Genomic DNA, 18,450 nt, shown 5'->3' with positions numbered 1-18,450 from the left:
CCCCGCAAATGTCAAAGGTGCACGCACGCTTTGACATTTAATGTTTTTTGAATTTTATTTAATCTGCATAATAAATGCAGAGGACAAAATTGATAGTCACTGACATTTTTAAAGTTTTTTTGTAATTTTTATATGGAAAAACCTCTGACCATACTACATAAACTATAATATATATTAAAATACTGATACTAAAATTGCTGTAATTTTGTTGCTTTCACTTACAGAAGTAGGCTCATTTTTTGTATGAAAGCAACTATGATGCTAGTTTTGACATTTTATGTTAATGATGTATAATAATGTCATTTCAACAGAGAATTCTAATTAGTTGCCAGTAACATGATATAGCCTTGTATAATTACAAATTTTGTGTGTGAGTAGAACTGCCTTGTTCTCATTACAGGAACTAAAACCACAGAGCATCACATTTCTCAGTATTGTAGCAGAGTAATGTAGGAGCACACTCATGACCACATTAGGGAATGGCACTAACATGAGAATCAGTAATAGATAGCAAATGTGATGACACTAAACTGTGGATCATAATTCGTCCATGGAAAAAGCCCCCACCCTGCTCCTGTGCTCACATCAGCCTGCAGCACTCTGGCTGTTGCTCAGCTCTCAAACACTGGGGCAGGTGTTTCTTCTCTTCATCTCATCAAGCCAGCATGGGAAGCGATGTTATCAGGGAAGTCTGGATCAGCAGGGGAGATGAGAAAGATCTAGCAGATCTTACAGCACACAGCAAACACTAGGAGAGAGTGATTCCAGGAGCCATTGCCTGTTGCATGGCTTTCTCCCTTAAATCCCAGGACCCAGGAAATTTGATAGGGGTCAAAACTTGCTGAGTGTGAGTTGCAGTGTGGATGTTTGGGTGTAAATAAATCCAAAAAGCAGCGAGGTCTGATTTCAGGCTCTCTCATTATTTAAGCATTGTGTGAGGTGCAGAATTAGCTCAGAATAGCAGGAGGAAAATGGCAAAACAACATACCAAGTTCTCAAGGACTAAACAGGGTTTGGATTGGTAAATCATTAATCCAGAAAGTGGTGTTTGAAAGAAAGTTTGATTTAGCCTTTTTTGAAAATTTAGTTACTTGTTGTTTTCCTCAGAGAAAGGGTTAGCTCAAGGATCTTGAGAACAGTTAAGGAAAAAAGGAAGGAATATTAAAAGATGAGCATGAACTGAGTTATATGTAGAAATCATTAACCTTTTGTTTTAACAAGTGTGATATATCAAAATAAAGATAAATTACTGAAAATGTTTATTTCATGGTATCTATTGTATCTGTAGAATTTTTTAAGTATGAGAGCAGTCTGCTTGTACTGAAGTACTTTGCAGTTATAGATACACATTAATGTGACAAGCAAAAATCTTAGCCAAAATCTGAAATATGAGGTTATCACATGAAACCTTGTATGCCTTTACTGTTATGTGCATGTTTTTTTCTCCTCTTCAGTAAAGCTCTCTGCTTGAAGGAACAGATGCCTCTTTCTCAAGAACTTCAGCTGCAGGAATTGCTGCCCTGAATCACCAGGTCTTTCCCATTTTTTTCCCAGTCCTCATCAAGAGGGGTCCAGAAGACTGATGGTTTTAAGTTGCATGAGAGGTTTCACTTCCCCTTTGGCTTAGAGCTGGCAGCAATGCTCTCTCCCTCCCTCTGCACCTCAGCTGGTGTGGGATCCTACCAGGGCACAGGCTGAGTGGCATCAATGTCCCTCTGTGGTGTGGTGTCACAGAGGGGTTATTTAAAGCAGCTCTGCAGAATATGAAACCACCCCACTTTCCAAGCCTTGTTTGTTCTTTCACTGGTGGTTTCAGCAAGCAGCACAACAGGCAGCTCAACGTGGCCTTGTACATTGTCTAAACCCAAATGTACAATGCCACCTTGGCACTCACCCACAGCGTTCCTCCAGTGGAGCTGCAGCTGCATCCCAGGCACTGCTACTCCCAGGCCCTGCTTTGAGGAATGCATCAAATACCCTGGCAAGGGCAGATTGTGGGGAAAAAAAAGGGGGGGAAAAAAATCAATCCATGTTGCTGCATTGGAGCTGCTCAGAAAGGGTTTGCCACCCCCCCAGAGTTATCAGCTCTGGCTGCGAGCAGGTATTTGATCATCCTTCTATTGTGTGTGGGGGTAGTGACTGTGTCTATGCTGGCTATTCCAAGAGCTTCTTTTGACAGCTCAGACATGAAAAGATTTGTTATTTTTTGAAATATAATGGTAGAGGTTTTATACTTTGGGCCAGAGTGTCAGTGGAGGCTCTTTGGTGATGTGTGCATTGGAAGTGACAGGTAGTGAATAACTGACATCAGGCATAAGTAATATTTGTAGTCTGACTTTGATATGTTATTCTTAAAAAAATCCAGTCTGTAAATACAGTCTACATCTGTTAGCTTGAAAGGAAGCAAAGGGGATGAGTGCAAATACAGAGGAGAGAAATGAATAACCATGACAAGGAGAAAAAGCAAGCAGAAATAAGCTGATAAAGATAAAAAGGAATGGGATTATTAAAAGAGAGAATAAAGACATACAAATGGATCAAAACGAATATAAAATTTCTAAAAAGGAGGAGAAAAATTGAAGATGAAAGGAACCACAGTGTAACAGGTTAGTAAAAAAGAAGAAAGTGTTTATAAACTCCAATCTGAATTACTATACACAACCAATAATGACTTCAGCACCCCAATAAATAAATGTGGTTTTTGTAAAACAGATATGTAATGAGGTCCCATTGATTGTGAGACACTGGTTTGCAAGTAAAAAAGATTCTGTAAAGGTATTTAAAATATAAAGCAAGATCAGGAGGAATGATGGGTATGTGTAGTGTAGAAGCAATTTGGATGGTGATGAAGTCACACCATAAAACAAATATTATGATTAACCCCTGTAAGAACAATGCAGTTTTTCAGCAAGAAATGACTTATTCCAGGGAAGACATTTGAATGAACTTATGGGGCTCTTTCAGAGACTCCAGTGAAGCCTATGACTGTATTTTCATTCAACTTTTTGCTTTCCTTTGATAATTATCTGTAGACTGGAAATGACAATGAGACCAATAAGCTATAAGATGGTATGTACTTTTCCTGAGTGCTTTATTCAACAATGCCAATTATTTTCTTCGAAAGCAGGAGCAGGTAAAATCTAGCAGGGAACAAATCTTTGAAGTCATTGAAGTATCTTCCAAAAGGAAATATTTTACATCAGAAAAACAGAAGAGAGAGACATGCAGAGCTTCCAGAATGGATCAATGGCTGAAGCAGAGTATCAGCACCCATGTGGTGGTGGTCTTGTTATCACTCCCAAACAGCATTTTAACATAGAGGAGTTGTCAGAGAAAACGTCACACAGCACACGTTTTCAATTTACTGAACCCAATAACAGGAAAAGTATGCAAATGAGCATGTTTAAATGGCATTAATTGTGGAAGAGACACATTGTATTTCCACATAAAAAAATAACAACAACAGGATTTTTATATTGTATTATGGTGGAGCATCAACTGCCTCTTTTCTGTACTTGGCTGTTTATAAGACTTAGTTGCAGCAGAAAAGCCATGCATTAAGCTTTTAAAAAGGGATGGAGCCAAGACTGGGTATGGCAGGGTAGGGACTGCACTCAGCTCCACTTCCAGAGCAGCCGCTGGTGCTAAACAGCCTCCAAATGTTTGCCTTTCACGGCTGGAAACAGAGATGCCACTTTTGAAAACATCCTGTGCTTCTGTTCCAGGAACAGAATGAATATTTGTTATTTCCTCATTTCACAGGCCCTCTGCAAAATGATATTATAAAGTGTGTAAATTGTCAGGGAATCTTGGCTGGAAGGCACTACACAAAGCTAGGCACGTAGTACCTTATTATTTAATAGATTAACTAAAGGAGTTATATATTGTTTACTTGATTGCTGAGTGCAGCAATGCAGGTATTTATTTCACACCAAACAGATCTGTTGTAGATGTTTGTAAAAATGCCAATATCTTCTAAATTTATCTTTAAAAGGGTGTGCAAAATACCGATAAAAGATTGGGGTACTTTGTGATGAAAACAGAACACTGCAAAGATATGCTGTGGCATTATAATTACGTTACAGAATCTGAAAATATAATTTGCAACAAAAATTTTATTTATTCTTCAAATAAATGTTTTTTGGGGTTTTTTTAAATTTTTACTTATTCTATCTTTTACAAAATTTCAGAAATTTCTCCTGAAATCATTCCCAGTTGTTCAAATGACAGATGTTTTATTAAAGGTACCATATACTGGGATATATCCTACTTTACTCATCAGCCATTTTTCACTAGCAACAAGGAGACTTTATGTGAATGAAGTGATGGGAACTATTGGTGCATGTGAAGAAAGATTGGATTCTTGTGTTTTATACCCCATTAAAAGAGGCATAATACAATTCACAACTGCAGGAAAACCATTGTGAGATATTTAATGGTATATTGTCACAAACTATATGTGGAATTTTACTTGCAATCATAACTCCTAATTTTACAATGTTTAATAAAGATAAAAAGCACAACCTGAGTTCAGAAACATGAACCATCCTTTTCCAGGCATGCCTCCAACTTAATTTGTGCTTAGTTCACATTTTCAGTAATAGACTTCAACTACCACACAAGCATTTTCCTGATTTTTTACCAGGTACATTTAATATTCATAATCTATTAAAGAAACGTGGAGAGAACACTCTTTGGAGAACAACCTTTAGAGAAATATTTATTTGTTTTTAATGCTGCAGATTTAAATTCAAGCATATATTCAAGACGTGCATTCAGCTTCAAATAGGTTGAGTTCTACATTAAATGGAGTTTCTTCAGAGATATGTAAAATAGTTAAGAAGGCTGCATACAGCTGATTTCAAGGAGAAACATAAATGAACATTCTTGTCTACTAAAGTTTCCAACTTTTATTTATTGTCTGCCTCAGAATATTATGCTCTACCTTACTTGGTTTTGCAAAGCTGTTATTAATGTGTTTTATTCATAAAATAAAGTGACAAAGCCATGTTGCTAATCCTCTTGACTCCATAATAAATCATTGCTTGTTTGCTGTACTCTAATATGTATTTTCAATAATGCAGAAGCAAGCTTAGGTCCTTAGGTAACAAAAATCTCCAGAAAGCAACTGCTCTTACATCCCCCCAAAAAACCAACCAAACAAACAAAAAACCAAAAAAAGCCAAAAAAAAAAAAAAAAAGGAGATCTAATCTCTGTAAAATCCCTTGTACTTTTGGGGCTTTCGTGTATGAGGTTTGCAGGTGCCAAGCTGTTTCCCTTCATACTCTGTGCATTGCTGTGCAGGGTCATTAAACCAGCCAGGGACAACTTGGTTTTGTACCCACAGAGTGAAGGATGGAGGAGGCAACACATGCTGTCCTTTGCCTTTTTGTTAAAGTTGAGCTTGACTTGTAGCAACATCTACCTCCTTTTGCTGAAAGTAATTTAAATATACCAGGCAGGAAGGATTGTACAGCTGTTGAGTGTATTGTGCTTAGTCCCCTTCATAAGAAGCATGAAACACATTTTAATAGATGGACAATAAGCTAAGATTTCCTCTTTTTTTAAAATGTTATTATTTCCTTTTTTTTTTTTTTGTTCTCGTATCGTACATATGGAGCATGTTAAACTCAATGTGTACCCTTGCTAAAAATCCCCAATGTTCAAAATGCAATCTCAAAAACTGCCCATGTCTGAATTGCTCTCCTACATTATGCTACAAATTCCTACTGTTCATAAGAAATTTTGTATTATAAACAACTATCTTCCTAGGCCTCCGGTGACTTTTAATAAAAGCATGTATTCCCTTTCTGTATTCCCTCAAATTTCTTGCCAGGTGTCAATCTTGACATTTTGAATGATTTTGTTTTTTAAAACTTGAAAATATTTTGCAACATTGCCTGTGTAAGAATGCTTGCTAACTTTAAAAATTCCCTATTTTAATATTAGGTTTTTTGTCATTACATGTGTCACTAGTAGGAGGAGTAATGCAAACTCTCTCCAACTGAATAAAGTGCACTCATAAGAAGGGGCTAAATCCCACTTGACCAAAATGGGCTACAGAGTACATTTTCCTGCACAAGCCCAGGTCTGCCTTGGCATATCACCTGAGCTTTTCTGGAGGAAAGGAACAGAACAAACATCTCTAGGAATACAGTGAATCTGATATGAACTGACTCTGCCCTCAAGGGAGTCACGTCTGCAATTACCAGCAAGATTTCTAATGCTAAACAGACTTTTACAGCTGAAACTGTTGTCATTGTGCCTTTTACCCAGGCAGCGCCTGGTGTAGCAATATGGATGTAACAGTTTCTACCTCTTTAGTCAGGTCCACTAGAAACACTGTAGATACTTTGATTTCCTCTTCTTTGTTTCCTCTCTGTTAAGAGTGCCCCCCTTAACAAAACCCACAAGGAGCTTCCCACATTCCCCCAGGAGCAGAGCCCATCTGCCCTGGCTAAACCTGTGTCCTCAAGAATCTGCTTGCACCAGTCCTTTGCAATTCATGGTGTGGTTGAACAAAGTGACACTGCAAAACCAGCTGCTGGCCCCACCAGAGACCTTACTGTGCTGACACCCCACAGCAAAGGAAAACAATGAAAGGGAAAAAAAGAGTTTTCATCCACCATTCCTCCACAGAGACACTGGGAAGGTGACACCTGTGGTTAAGGCAAGAGAAATCACCAAAACAATACATTTTTCCTTCTGAAAAATCACAATGGTACCATGGCAGAAAAATCAGAGAATGAGAGAAGTGGTCCATTGTGTATCTTTTCTTCATACAGAATTTATTGTCTTTCAAAACTTGAAGATTTTTTTTTAGAAGCTTCCATGTGAACCCAAGTCTCACCAACTTTTTGGTGCTTAAACTACTTTTGAAAAGGAGACTATGTAATAAATCATTTACTTGGGGATTAAAAAATGTTTATTAAGAGATATGCATCTGAGTAACATAACAACTTCTGAAAAATTTATCATGAAACAAAGAATACATATTTATGAGATCAGTTCTCTTAACATACCATAGTTGTCCTGGAATATCATAAGAAATATGAATGCCATAAAGTTGTAAACAACAGAAACTGCAATTACTGTAGAACTTAATAAATTCTTCATAAATGTGTTTACTTCCAACATAATATGCAGTATAGCTGGTTTGTAAGTAAACAAAAGTGATGCATGTGTGTGCAGTGATTCATATCTACAGCTATATTAAAAGAAACATGAAATATGCTAATACTGCAGGAAAATATTTTTCTAACAGGAATTTTTTTTTTTCTTGTCTATGTAATAAATGTATTGTATATTGGTCATCATTAACTATTCACTGTTAAATAATGTAAAACAAAAACACCCAAAACAAACCAAAAAAAACCCAAGAAAAATCAACATATCTTAATGAAACCATACTTGCATTTTTCATTTGAGGCTTTTATTTCAATAGACAAGCCCTGGGAGTTAATGAATACACTTTCTTCTTATCTGAAACATTAATCTGATACTTGTTTTAGAAGTATTTGGGGGGAAATTATTCTATAATAATAAAGCTGTTGCTAGGAGGCCTGGAGAAACCTAAACCAATTTGGCTTGGAGAAACAGATAATCAGTGTCTTAGTGCTTTCTTTCTAACGTGCCCCTCGTGCTTTTACCCGAGAGCAGGAAATCAGTGAGTAGAGAATAAATCTCCATTCTGATTGTTTACAGAGCATAATGAGGGCCTGGAGCAAAGAGATGCATCATTTGCTTTGTACCTGCAGCTGAACTGCAGTGCATCCCATTTAATACCCGCCAATACCATGCCGGACGTGGAACCAAAAGCCATCATTTTACATGAGCACATCATGACTCTGCAAGGGTATAATTATTTGGAGGAAAGTTTAAAATAGCCCATCCCAGAAAGTGTTTCTGGTCCTTTCAGATTTTATAGCAGTGGCCTCAAATTTCAGTTCTCTCATTTTCATTTCTCTCATTTTCTTCCTCATTAACATCTGATCCTGACATAATTTGCTGTATTTATTTCTCTTGTCTCCTCCTTTTCCCAAATCCTGCTTCTTTTATGTTTTCTTCAATGCATGTCTCATTCTGGACAGGAAGACTGAGATTTTGACAACATTTCCCTCCCTCTCCACTCCATAAAAAATATACTTCCTGTGTTTTCAGCTGTGATCACTCAATGGCTGCATTTTCCAAGATGAAGCCTCTCTGGGGTCTTCAGTGACTCCCTGGGCATCTCCAGATTCCCACCCTGTATTTCTCACCATGCCTTGCCTGTAGCATGGCATATTCTCATTCTCTTTCTCGCCTCAGTACCTCTGACCCTCAAATCCAAAACCTCATTTTTCTCTCTGAGCATGCTGTGTCTCTGTTTCCCTAGTACTCTCTCTTGGATCCCCTATGGTTTTTCAAGGTCAAGCAGCTCTAAAGTGGAACTTCTCTTACTTCTTCCTAAAATGCCTTCCCTCCCCCACTGCTCTATCACCAGTATTAGGTTCCATCTTTCTCATTTCATTCTCTTCACATTAAGACTTACACTAATTCTTTTTGCTTAATCTGCAATATTCATAACAGCAGCCCTTTTTTAGTGGATGTGTGATAAAATAAATCTAACACTGATCCTCTCATAGTTAGCATGAATTACTATTACCCTTCTTTTTTAATCTTTACAATGCATGCCATTTCAAATAAACTTTACCCAACCTAAGGCTCACACACCATAGCCCCCATAGATCTGGCTCACAGAATTCAGACTTCCTCCCCCTCATTTTTAAGATTCTTTGCAGCTTCTATCTGGCAATATCTCATCTGACAATACCTCATTCCCTCTACTGTCCTCATCTCTCTCTAGATAATACTTAAGATTTCTCTTCATCCCTCTTTGTCATGGTAGTCTTCCCTCACCAAGCAAGTTTACTTCTCCTTCCTTTCTTGTTGTATTCCTTTTTTCACCTCAATCCTTTAAAGACATAAAAATTGCTTTATATTAGAGTCAACTGTTAAGAACAAAAAACCCCAAAACAACACCAAAACTGGTCAGAGCATGCTTTTGACTTCTGATATTTACAAATCAAAAGGAGGGCAAGAAGGACATTTGTTGCATTTCAAAGCAAGAAGAAAATACATTGCTGTTTGTCTGTCATTGTATGAGGTACCACAAAGGGTTTCTGTAAGTGGTATTACCTATGCTAAATTTCCTGCAGTCAAACCCCAACAGTGAGGCTTTAATTTTTCTGTTGCAATAGTAATTTTCTGAAAGACTTGATCCAACAAAGTACTTAAACACTTGTTTGTGTTCAGACTTGTGAGTGACCTCACTCTAGATACTGGAATTGCACACCTCATATATTGCAATTAAGCAGACAAACAATTGTTCCACTCAAATTGTGCTTTAAGATAGCCTAGTTGTTTATTGCATTCATTTGGCTTTCAGGACACAAAAGAAATAATTTAAAGAAACATATCTTGCAAGATGCTGTATTTAAGCAGATTTTTCAGGTTTTAAAATATTTTTAGCTGAGGCATTAACTTTATTCTACATTCTAAGACATTAGTCTTCTGACTTTTATGGAAGTTTACAGGAAAAATAAAGAGTATGTTTAAAAAAATGAAATCTCCTTATACTAACACCTGGGAATGAAAATTATTGCAATTTCTTCTCTACCTCACATGAAAAATGCCTTACCAAAATGATACATTTTAACAGTGTGTTCCTTTTAAGGAATAATGATTTCCTCAGAAATAAAGATATGGATAAATGGATATTGAAATGTAGAAACGTATGCCATAGAGCATTTATTGATTAAAAAAATGCTTGGTGTTCTTTCACAGAAACTACTGTAAGCTATTATAGCATTAACAGTGGTTCAAACCCTTCAAAGTCTGATTGCATTTTGTCTGGTGCCAAACCAAAAGGTCCAACTGCGTGCAGAAGAGAAAATAAGACATAATATATGTTTGGTACTAAAAAATTGATATATCCTTAAAATACCAGACAGCATAGGAGGAGTACTTGGAATATTGAGTAGCATTTATATAACACATAATAAATTTTAAACTTCCAAAGGAAAGAAACTTTTCTTTATAGTCAAAAGCAACTTTTTTACTCTTTTAAACATTTGCAAGTCGGTATTTCCCCTAATAGTGAATAAACCTTCAAAATTTTGCTGTGATGATAAATACTTATCCCTTCCTCGGGCATGGGAAGTTTCGTGAGTTGATCGTAAAATGAGTGTTCAACAAACTCACAGAGAAGCTGTGAATGCAGCTGAAACAGCTTGGCTCAATCTTCTGGATTTTAACCTTTTTTTTCCTCCCAGAAGTTACCCCTTTTTGGATACCTTCCTCCAACAAATGAAATTCTTTCAGATCTTCACTACCCTTTCACATATCCTTTTCCAGAAATTACTACATTAAAGCATCAGAATCACCCACTGCTTCAAAACATATATCACACTGAGACAATAGCTCTCAAGGTCACTTCCCAGAATCTTTTCTATTGATTAAAAACTATTAGATGTCTGGCTGGGTGAGTGCCTGTTGGGCTACTGCTAGCAGCTTCTGAGGTTTTAGTCTGCTTTATGGAAGAGCATATTTAAGTTTGGATCTTTTTCTTCCAGGTATCCCATTGCTACATTTAAATATTACATAAGGTATGGGCTGGGAGCAAACCAGGGGATTTTCTCTTGTGGTGCACTGTTGATGAAGAGCACAAAGAGCTGAGCTCTGCATGCCCTGAGTGTGCTGGATGGGAGTCAGCACAGCTCTGTGCAGCACAGATAGTCCCTTTCATCTGTGAGATCAGAGGTTCAGCCTCTGCGCCGACCACACCACTGCGGCTTTTAGCACAGAACTTTGGACTTATCTTCCCGTTTTTAAATATCTTGGTCTGTGCTTGCTGCCAGCTCAGGAGCATCTCTGGGCATTGGGAGGATGAGTGTTAAGGAAAGGTGTTGACTTCTCACACATATGGGGAGGGTTGCTGGTGTTTGTCTTCTGCCCGGTGCAGGGGAAAGCACTGAGGACAGTGCTGTGAGCTCAGCCTCCTGGGAGCAGGCTCCCTGGCCAAATGCCATCTGCTAGAGATCCTCTTCTTCCAAAACAGCTATGAAACCATTTTCCCTCTTGCTGTGGTGGTGGACAATGTGCTGCTTGGAATTTCTCAGTTTTTGTCACAGCAGACATTTCTGTGGTGTTACTGTTGTTCAGGTTTTGGGGAGCTTGTATTTCTGAAGAGGAGCTGTGTATGATTCCAAGGTTCTTCTCTGTTCCTATCACATAGGGGGGAAAAAATACCATGCAGCTAATTTTCAATGCAAGGGTTAAAAGCTGCTGACTCTATTTTCTGAGCTGGGGCCCCTGTTCCATCTCTACACGTGCAAGTGACACTCATACCCGCAAAACTCACTTAATTGAGGACTGAGTCATTCCCTCCTACATTCAAACCCATGCTCCCAACAGCTGGTATACAGAGTCTTTTGCAGCTTTTTGAGTTTTGGGAGGGTTTTCGTGGAACTTTCTTGTGTATATGCTATATATTTCTTGTTAAATCATGGTCACAGTCTTCCCTAACCCTGACATTCCCAGTTTCTACTGGCAGAGCACCAATAGCTTTTCTTCCTGTTGTCAGTTCTGCTACTGTTGCTCTTATAAAGATGCTTCTGGGAGTTTTGAGAGGTTTGATTCCTTTAGACAAAGACACCAGCATCAGCCTGGTTCCCATGGCTACAGCTCCTCAATCTCTACTCAATACAGACTTTTCAGCCACTTTCATTCAAAAAAAAAAAAAAAAAGAGTAAAATAGAAATAATTCCCTTATCTCTGGACACTGCAAATTGAACTGCAGCTTCCTCCTGTTATTCACACTGGCAGCAAGAAACCCTAAAGAGAAACCTTAAAGAAACATGTGAGGGTGAAGACTCATTGTGACTGTTCCATTCAAGGCTACTGCTTGTCACAAACACATCATACAATCCTGTACATAAATCTGCCAGGATCCATCATGAAATAATCCCTAGGGGTTTTTTCTCTCATCTTTTTCAGCAAGAGGATTGAGTGGATAACTCATTTTTCTGGTTTCCTTGAATAAATTTGGCTAAAATTTTGGCATTCTCAAATCAAATGAGTAAAATGAACTGTTTTAACCAAAATAAGAGCATTTTGTTCCCCGTTTTCATGCTGAAGAACAAGGCAAGACAAAACAAAAATATTTCATTTTCAATGAGGACAATTTTAATAAATGTAAGTAATAGAAAACACTAAAAATTAGAAAAATAGATATAGCTCTGAGAACCATTTACAGAATAAAGTGAGAAATTTAATTTCTTTTCTCTCTTTTTCAGGCAAACCAAGGTCCACTTCCTTGACTGAACAAGAGTTTTTTGCCTTATTTCAATAAGTCTTTAAGGATTTGCACAAAACCTAACCTAACTTTAACAGTTTTCTTCCTGCAATATATCATATTCTCTAGTGGAGTAGTTAAAGCAGTCTCCTGAAGTCCCCTTATACTGGGAGAAAATATCAGATTCATGCTTTTCAGGTCCAGAAAGTGTCCCAACCCATTAGCTGGTCAGTGAGGATTTCTTCACTTCTCATTTCTAGGTCTAGTCATACACATGGGCAAAATTCACTGAAGTGTGGAACTGTCTTTAGGATGAAGAAGCTTGCACTGCTTAAATACAATAAACTGTTTTTAAAACTCTCTGGTCTTCTAGAGTTTTGCCAAAACAGCATGTAAAATTTCAGAGGAGAACCAGTTAATACCTTACAGTCATGCATTAACACGCCATACAACATCTGATGGCCCAAAAGACTTGATTTGGGTATAATTTAAACAAGAACAAGTCTAGAATGCCTGCAGGTTTCACACTGACTTACCACTGTATACATTGCCCAAACAGCACAAAACTCTAGAAAACAGAAAATCTTCTGGTAGCACAGAGACAGCTGGTTGAAACATTGCTTGAAATAGTAGCACTGTATATAAAATATCATGCCTTAATTTATTTTTCTCGGAACTGATGAATAATATTAGCTGAACCAAGAAAAGCAGCCAGATTTAGATCCTAAAAATTGATTAGCTAACAGAAAATACATTCAAATTCAATTATACTGGCAGACCTTTCTGAAGACATGGTTGCTCTTGGGACAAATATGAGGTGAAATTTCAGTGTGTAGGATTCCTGTATAATTTTCAGTTTGTTCTTTGCCGGGAGCCTGGGTTAAATTGACCCTCAAAGTACTTCTGATGCAATGACACAGCTCTGCTCCACCAAGTGTCTTCCCTCATGGTGGTTTAGCTCTCTGAGGGACTGGTGACAGGAATGGTAGGGCTGTCTAGTGTCTGGGTTCCCCCACATACCTCCCCTTGGCTCATGGCATGTAAAGAATGTATACATTTGACTGGGATTTACAGAAAACAAAGGACCAAGCTGGAATAGTTTCTTCCTCACAGGTTCCTGCTATGTGAGGATCAACTTTTCACCATGTGTTCGACAAGGCTGATGTTTTTCAAATCTCCTGGATCTGTGTGGTACAAGTGGTCTCTGTGCACATTAAATACACAATCGGGGTCACTGTGGACCATCTGTGCACCACACATGGGGAACCTGACACTTTCTATCATCATTAAGCATGATATTCATGCAATACAAAGCACAGGCTTAAATAATGGCCAGAACAACTAAAATGAAATCAACCCACAGCCATCCACACTGCTTCCACGCTGGGAACCACATCTGAAATCTCTTCTTCCTAAAGCTGTGAATAAAAGTAGGTTTCATTTGACCATTTGACAAATTTATCTGACCAGAAATATGCACTTCTGGGCAATTCAACCCTCCTCAGCAGCACATTAAAATAGGTCAGATGAGCTGCTGCTGAAGACTGCCTTTTCTCTCTTTTTGACAGAGAGCCTAAAATGAAAACCTAAGCAGTGAACACCCACCTGCCAAGAGCCATTACAGCTGGGTGAGAGGCATTGCACTAAGTGTCTTTCAAAAAGCTTTTAGCCAAATCTGGGTCCTTTTAAAATGCCCTGTGCCTTTCCAGGGCTGCCTGCCTCTGCATCTGTCCTGCTTTCAATCTGCTTGCCTCTTGCAGCAGCACCTTCGGGCAAGCCCGAGGCCAACAGCAGGAGCAAACTCTACTTCCACAGTTTCCCTACACATCCACCATCTGGCACATGGACTTCTGTGGGTATATACCCAGACCTTGTGTACCTCTGCAAGGCCTCCTCAGCAAGTCGTCCCTCCTTAGATCTAATTGCTTAATTGGCAGTTCACTTCCAACCAGCATCTTGAACTGACTGCTTGGGCACTGGCATTAAAGGAGAGTGAATGCAGTAAGAAGTCAAATGAGATGATAAGACTGCATTTTGCTCTTGAAACAAGGAAACCAAAGACTGTAACTTCTAATGATGAAATACATCCCACATTCATTTTAAACTACCACTGGTGGTGCTATTATTTTTCCCTCAAATTAAAAGGAATTTTCTTGGGAGAACTATTTTGCCTACTGTCAAACACATGGATCTGGACCTTTGTTTGAGAGTAAAAATTGTGCCAGGGGCTCCTCCACCAGCTTTTCATCTGGGAGAAGTGGAACTGAAATTTCTCTCAAAAGTCAAGCTTGCATTTATATGCAACTTAGAACTTAACTACTCTTTCAAAATGAGCATTTACGCTTTTCAAATCATTAACATCCCCTTGGATACCAATTGCAGTAAACATTTAAAATGACAGCTTTTCTCAGAATTTTCATTACTATAAGATGTAACTCAAAGTGAAACTGCCTGTAATTTCAGGCAGATCAATGAAATCTACCTTATGCCAATCTACTCAAGAATGTACTCATTAAGTACAATTTAGGAAAAAAACTGTTAATTCTCCAGAATTGGGCTTCTTAAATACTTCCAGGTACTTCAAGTTAAATGTTGTTTAGTGCTGAAGAACAGACCTGTTTCCTGCTATATTTTTGCAACTCTACAATGGCCTTTCATCTCACATCTGTGTAACTGAAGATTCAGGTAGGGCTATTATGTATGGCCTAATCTCTGTACAACACAACAGGAACTTTTCAATGATCTCCATGGCAAAAGAAATACTAAGAAATCAGCTCAAGAACTACTCACTACATTTCTGAAGAATCTTTTGCTATCAAAGGTATGTTAAACATAGTCTGTTAAATCTGTTAACAACTTATTTCCCATTTAATTGTTCCCTCGAGAGTCATTGTTCTTTCATATGGTCTCTTTATAAAAATAATATGCCAATAAAGTAATTAGCATATGTAATATAATGTTTATGCATATGATGTTTTCTCTACAGTAAGCCATTCTGACATACTCCCCTCTCTGGAGGTCTCATGAATTAGTAATTAAGGAGGACTCATTTTTGGAGTTTTTCATTTGAACAACACTTTCAGACATGTAGTGTGATTCTTGGTGTGTCTTACACAGGTCCAGGAGTTGGATTTGATGATTCTGATGGGTCTCTTCCAACTCAGTATATTCTATGGCTCTGTACTGATAATTTTCCCCATCTCACGAGCTTGAGAAACTAAGCCTGAGAAGCTGCCAGCTTCAAGGGGAGGATTCTCTCCTTTCACTGACAAATGGGATGTCAAGGCTGCTCCCCATCATGGCCAGCAAAGCTGAACACACGTGCATGAGGAGCAAAGAGAACAATCCAAAGGGGGTGGTAACTCTCCGTGCCCTTCAGTAGATCCAGATGCTCTAGGAGACATTTTATTTTGTGTCTTCCATCTGCCTCTGTCTTTCATGGGGACGAGCAGTCCTTGCTTATTCTTGAATCTTGCTCAGCCTCTGAACATCATGTCACTTTGGCTGGAGTGAACACTTCCCTTCTGTGACAGCCTTGGGTGAAAGTAGGAGGGCTCATAAGAGCTTGGTTGGTACTCTGATATTTTTCTGGTTCCTATCTATTCCTTTGTACAATATTGAGGGTACTCATAAATATTCAGAAACCATTTATGCACTCAAATTTTTAGTCTTCTTCAACTAAGTGAGTTATCATCAAGTTTAGTATGCTAGCTCTGGGGAATCCACTTTTTTCCCCAAAACTTTTTTCTTTATAAGGCTGGTATATATCACTCATCTATATTACCCTACAGCTCCATGGTGTTTTGTACATTTACTATATCATACATGAATTCAAGATCAATATCCCGTGTTGAAGTTTTGCCTTAGAAAAGAGCTGACACAAAAGTGTTGAACCTCCCTACTAGCTGGGTTGCAAGCACCAGAATTTATGGGGTGTCTATGGTATACAGATTGACTCTTTCTCCATTGGATAGCATGTGCCCATTTGTGCTTTGATGGATTGAAAAAAAGTGAGATTGCTCAAGAGATTTGTAAATGACAAGTAACACCTCCAGAACTGAGCTTTCATTGCTCAGCACCACTACCACACAGCTCTAGCATTGTTCTACGGGCATTCACACCTTTTTCTTTCTCTATTCACCATGCTTCCATGCTAGCCTATTGGCTGAAAAATACATTCCCTTTCAAAACCGAAAAAAATCTGGGTGGACAGCTCTTGTTTTGATCAAATTTTTCCAGACTCCAAGAATACAAGAGATTAATTTGCTTAAGGTAGTGGTGGGAAAGGACTTTGAATCTCTCACATTTTGAAGATGTTTGTGATTGTTACTTTTTATTAGAATTCAAGAGTTATAAAAATGTTGTTGTAAAAACATTTTGCCTTCTGCCTCATTGCTCTGATAGTACCTTCCACTGTGTAAAGTTGCAGTATATCACTGAAAGACATAAATGGAGCATAAACTAATATAGCAATGGCTAAAGAGCCAGGATGTGGATGGTTGAGGGATCCCATCACATATGCCCTTCTTGAGTCACTGACACAGTTACAGTCAGGAGAGATGCTGATATTTGACCTCCATTTCATAGGACAGAGTGAACTGCTGACAGATGTTGACCTCACAGGCTTGCACATCTGCAGTGCTTCCCTGCCATTTGTGCAAAGTAGCTCTGATTAGCTCATTTTCAGATTGTGCTTCAGTACCCATTTGTTTTGCCTCATTCCTGACAAAACACAGTGCAACCAATCTGAGTACAAACAATGTGATCAGTCTTTGTTTATGGAATTGGGAAACTATTGGATTTTACACACATTTTTTAACATAGTATGTCATAATAGGAAAAACACATCACAATGTTATTTTGTATAAATTCTGCATTTTTAATAATCTTTGAAACTGAGGCTCCATCTTTTATTCCATGATTGTAATAATCTGGATTTATTTTGTTCCTGGTAATGAAAGGAAATTGTGTGCAAATTCTATTCCCAGACCAGCCAGATTAACAACTGTAAAATCCTTCAACCCTCTAGTTGGCAAATGATTTATTGACATGACATTCAAATGTGTTTTGCTTCAGCATTAATGACAGGAGTTCCCGAACTTGTCACTAAGGTGATAAATGGATCCTTATAAGTACAGCCTTGAAAAACTGGGAATGGTGCCATTTTCCCCCTTCAATTTATTGAAAATCACCTCTCTTTACATTTACAGGAAGTAACAACTTTTTTTTTTCCATGCTGTAGTTATAATAGATCACCATTTTGTTTATGAACAGTTAATTACTTTATTCGACCTCGTGTTATTGGGAGGGTATGGGTTAGTACACAGGAAAAGCACTCTGAAAACAGCTGTTGGTGGACTGATTTTTTTTTTGACCTTGAAGTAGATAACTGGAATGAATAAAGCAGCCTAATGAAATAGAATAGTAGTAAAACTGCTATGGACATGAAATGCACTGATGGAACATTTCCTAAAGTGTCAGGTTTAAGCATATCTATATAAGCTTATGAAAATGAGAAAAAGAGGTTCCTCTATTTAAGGAAAAGTTGTTCCTCTACTGAGAAAAAAACATTGACACTGCAGCCTATAACAGTTGCTGAAATATTTATGCAGATAAAAAATAGCAGATTTAAACATGTTGTTATAAAAGTTGTAGGTCTCTGATATTTGCAAAAGAAGGATGTGAGAAATGGTAAGTTCCACTCTTACTCAAAGTGCAGAGAGGAATTCCATTTATTTTATATCAAAAACTTTCACTCTGAAGATTTATATGTATTTGTGAAAAAGAACCGATTTTAGTGAATTTCTTATTTGGGATTTGGTTTCCCAAAAAATATTGTATATCCAAAAAAAAAAGAGTTAAATTTCCAAACCAAAAAATTCAGACTGTTCATTCTATGATGGCTGTTATTTCAGCAAACTGATTTAAATTGTAGAAAAGGGAAAATAATTCTACAATGTTCAAACAAAAATGAAACACTTTTGTGTTGAAAGGTTTCAATGATTTCCATTTTTTCTTAATATTAACAGTGAACAAGCTGAGAAAATTTTTGTGATTGACTCTTTGACCTGGTTTGGGTGATAAAAATTACTTTAAAAAAAAAACCTCAGCAGTT

This window comes from Agelaius phoeniceus, chromosome 1 (assembly GCF_051311805.1).
Source record: "Agelaius phoeniceus isolate bAgePho1 chromosome 1, bAgePho1.hap1, whole genome shotgun sequence".
Taxonomy (NCBI): Eukaryota; Metazoa; Chordata; class Aves; order Passeriformes; family Icteridae; genus Agelaius; species Agelaius phoeniceus.
The sequence above is the reverse complement of the archived record's forward strand: the minus strand, read 5'-3'. Positions refer to the sequence as shown.